We start from the raw sequence: 4438 nt of genomic DNA, 5'->3' as shown, positions 1-4438 counted from the left end.
ATAAGTAAGCTAGAGAGCATAAATAAATAAAATAAAACAATATGACGTAAAGGTTATTAATGGGTTTAAAAGGATATGGAGTCTCTTAGGGTTTGAATCCTGATTATTATTATTATTATTTGCATTTCGGTTTGATTTTCAAATAAATAAAATAAATATTAATTGTTGATATTATGATATATACATATCTATATATATATATAATAATGGGAAAGTTGAACGAAAATTTATTTGACTAGCTAAAAGTTCGGTTTCTTAAGCGAGTAAAAATTATATTAGGTTTTTAAATTGAGGAAATATAAATTATATATATATAAGATTGCGCATTTATATATACGAAAGAAAGAAATAAAAAGAAATCAAATGAAGCAAACCAGGTAGGGGGTTCGAACCCGTGCCCCTGGCCGGCTGAATGTTCTTAACGAGTTTGCACCTTCCACTAGGGCAGGTGTCTCACCTGGTCATAAAATGCATGGGAAATTTCTTATACGTATTTTCAAATTGATCCTCACTTGTATAAACCATAATTCATTCCAATATACAACTAAGGATTGCTTAATTGACAGAGGGCTTTTGTTCCTTAATCATTTCTGAATCTAAAGCATATAGTAATTACCAATTTCAAGACTGAATTGAAGGAGAAAGGCAGCCTAGGGTTTGCGGATTGACACGTGATCGAAGTTTGTTTCTAAGCAGTCTCTGGGTGCAAATTGATATGGAGGTTTGGTTCACGATGGTGTTAGGATAGTGTATGTCAATTTAATTGCGTTATGGACATGCATTTATAGGGTTTTGAGGTCGAAGGAAGTCGTGGTTGGGGATACACAAATTAAATGCCTGTTAGCTGTAAATACTGTTAATATGGTAAGATTGATTTCACGTTCGACTCATAAACAGCTGGGCATGATCAATTCCGTGATAAATGGCGTAGATTGTGGATCAAGAAACACATGGGGGTGGGGGGTGGGGGTAAGTTGTTTCCGTCGACAAGGGGCAAGGGGGAAAATATAATATTAAAATGTTTTAAATGTTTTGCAACTTGGTCCCTTGAGTTTAGGATGCAGATCAAACGTTGCTCGAACTAAGTGTAGGGGTTAAAACGCGCATAAGTGATACTTTAAATGAAATTAAACACAACGAAAATAATATAAGTCATAATGATTTGTCGTTTTATTAAATAAGCGTGAATCCGAATAATAGAATTAAAAAAATGGTCGGGTTTCGGATTTTAAATAACAAATGTTACACTTACTCGCCTGAAACTGAACATGTTGTCAACTGGCTGATTGGCGAAGGTGTCCTGACAATACTTTTCAACACACCATATCCGCATTCACTAATTTCAAGAACCATAACTGAAGGGAGTGCTTCAAGTGATATATCAATATGTGTTTGGACAATTTTTTATATTATCTTTAAGGCATGGAAACACTATTACATCTAAAACCTGGTTATTGATAGACCGTTTCTCCCACCCTTTCATATCTATAAAACTTAGAATTTCAAGTTTAGGGAAGGCAACACCACCAGTTCCACCAAACGAAAAATCTATTTCCTTAAGTGCGTCCATTTCTTGAATAAACAACTTCTTAAGTGAAGGGAGTTGCCCAAGTGATGGTAGAGATGTACAGTGCTTACAACCACTTATCCACACATGCATGAACCAACTTAGAAATAACGAATCCCTAAGCCAGTATGGAAACTCTATTCCTCCATAACATTTAATGTGTAACGTGAATGCTCTCCAACGTATTACTATCAGGCTTCAACTCATTTAGAACCTCCTTTTCAAGTGTACTCCTTCGTGATCCATCAAACACATCATCAACCCATTCCAGCTCTAATTCAGTAATCTTTTTAAGAGATAAGTTAGCCTCCCGTGCATGCGTTGCACTTTGCAGTTTGTGCAACCCCTCAATGGAAATTTTCCCATGATGATTCTGTAATCCATTAAGCTTGGTAATAGCAAAGTCGTCGTCTCCTCCAAAGATTACCTTGGATAGAGTTTGTAGGCTTTTCAACTCACCAATCCCTAAGGGCAGCTTCACCAGAAGGGGAGTATTCCTTATATCTAAGTGTTGCAACTTTTTAAGCTTTAAAAAGCTGCTAGGCAACTTTGTTAACTCCTTATAGCTGAAAACAATCAAAGCTTGTAAATTATAAAGATTGCCAATGTTTTTGGGTAACTCTTTGATATTAGTCTGAGATAAGTTAAGATACCGCAAGTCCTTTAAAGTACCAATGCACTCTGGTACCTCTTTTATCTTAAAACTACTGAGACAGAGAACCCTTAAGAGTGGTAACTCAGGAAGTAATTCACCCAAAATAATGTTGGATAAGAAAAGGTGCGGAAAATCATTCTCCACCCCGATAGATACGGATAACAATGTTCTCAAATTTGTCGCTATTTTAAATGCATCAAACTTATGGTAACCTACACATGTCTCGCGGGTAAATGACATATGTCGGTTGTAACACCCCGGCTTAAGCGGAAACGCCCGAGTGTGACGTACAGATTGCTCAAACACACGTGGCACTATTAAGTGACCATAATAACATTAATTCATTTAATAAGCCAAGTAACACAAGTTCGAAAGTAACAATACAAGTTCAAACCAAAACATAACCATAACAATAGTTCTTTTATTGAAATACCCTAAGTAATCTAAGTGTCTTCAATACTTCAACCTCTAATCACAAAACCTGTAACATATGTATAAAATATGGTCAGCTATAAATATAGCTGGTGAGTTTCCACAGTTTAAAACGTACATAAAACCATACAATTCATAGACATGTGATAAACGAGCAAGTAAGTCCTTTCCAGTTGGTACAACCAACGTACTTGGATAATCGCGCAAGTAAGGTCCTTTCCAATTGGTAACAACCAACGTACTTGGATAATGAGGCCCTTTTTCCACTCGATACAAATGGACCAGAATGCAAAGGGGGGCGTATGATCATACTTAATGAGGCTTCCCAATCGTGCAAGTAATATTCGTGCAAGTAATACAAGTAACACACAAGTCCATATACGAATTGTAGTTTTGGTAATAGAAGAAATAATACTTGAATTTTTATAAGGCTACATATGCTACCCCAAAACATTAAAACATTAAAAAGGGGTGGTGAAAAACTCACCTTAGTAATTGAAGTGAAAAAGGAATAAGAATAACTTGAAGGCGTCAAAGGAACCGAAGCAATCAATCCGTACGAACTATAAATAAGAATAAACATGACTTTTAACGGCTATTCCATCGGGATTTTAAGGTTGTTTAATTGTATGATAGTTTTAGAAGATAGTTATTATTTTATTACGAATCTTATGGCTCTTAGATTATTATATTATTATTTATGTTTTAACGACAACTTGGTTATTAGTACAATTTAAGCACTTTAATGGCGAGAAAACAAAGTTTATATGTTCGAAAAGCTTGAACTATTGTTTACAAGTCGAAAATATAATTGTTGCTTTAACAAAACGATTTTTAGAGAATTAAAGTTTACTTTGCGATTATTACACGATTCTTAATAACGACTTATGAAAACGAGAAACTTGATTTTTATATGTAAAATGGTGAGATATATTTTATAGTTAATTTACATAATTTTTATTTAATTTAAAAAGGTTTTTATAAATTTATTATGATTATTAATTGATTAAAATGATTTATTAATTAATAATAAACTGGAAAAATGTTTAATAATAAAAAATATGAGATTGACCCGGGTTTCGAACCCGGGTCTTGGTGTTATAAGTTCTGGGTATTATCCAATTGCTCTGGTGACAATATTCGTTTATAGTATGGTTTTTAATACTTAAATATACTATTAGCTTTGGAATGGATTTTAATAATAATAATAATAATAATAATAATAACAATACAGTTTATTAAACCAAAAAAAAATGAGCATGACCCGGGTTTCGAACCCGGGTCTCATGGTTGCGAGGAATTGAGTTTAACCAGTTGAACTAGAAGGATATTCGTTTAAGAGTTAAGAACCATTATATATATATAATACTTTAGGTTCATCTTCTTCACATGAAGAACATAAATCCTAATAATTCAATCTCAGTTTCTGTTTCATGTGTGTTTAAATTAGTATAGGGTTTTTGTTTATTGGATCAAAACTAATCAAAAACATGTTACAATTACCTCAAAAGGTGTTGATTTGGTGAAGAACAAGACTCGCCGGAGCTGAAGCTTTGCCGGATTATTACGACTATTGTAGAGAGAATTAGAGGGAAAGAAGGTTATGAGCGAGTTGTAACAAGGCTTAGGTCCCTATTTATACAACTAATCGGAGCATCTAAGCGTTAAATGCCTTGATTTGATTACCCGGATTTTCCGGCAACGATTACGGGGTGATTTACGGATGTTAAACGCAATTAAATAGTTAGTTATTGTTTAGTGTTGATGGCAAATCGTTTTTATAT

At 33.9% G+C, this 4438-nt stretch overlaps 1 pseudogene; it reads right to left on the bottom strand.

The window, feature by feature from the left end:
• Positions 1-1248: 1248 nt before the first annotated feature.
• On the bottom strand, positions 1249-2464 carry LOC143602522 (putative disease resistance protein At3g14460; annotated as a pseudogene).
• Between the last annotated feature and the right edge of the window lie 1974 nt (positions 2465-4438).

Source organism: Bidens hawaiensis, unplaced genomic scaffold, assembly GCF_021521415.1.
Source record: "Bidens hawaiensis isolate Kalapana, Puna unplaced genomic scaffold, B.hawaiensis_p1.1 tig00059074_1, whole genome shotgun sequence".
Taxonomy (NCBI): Eukaryota; Viridiplantae; Streptophyta; class Magnoliopsida; order Asterales; family Asteraceae; genus Bidens; species Bidens hawaiensis.
The sequence above is the reverse complement of the archived record's forward strand: the minus strand, read 5'-3'. Positions and strand labels throughout refer to the sequence as shown.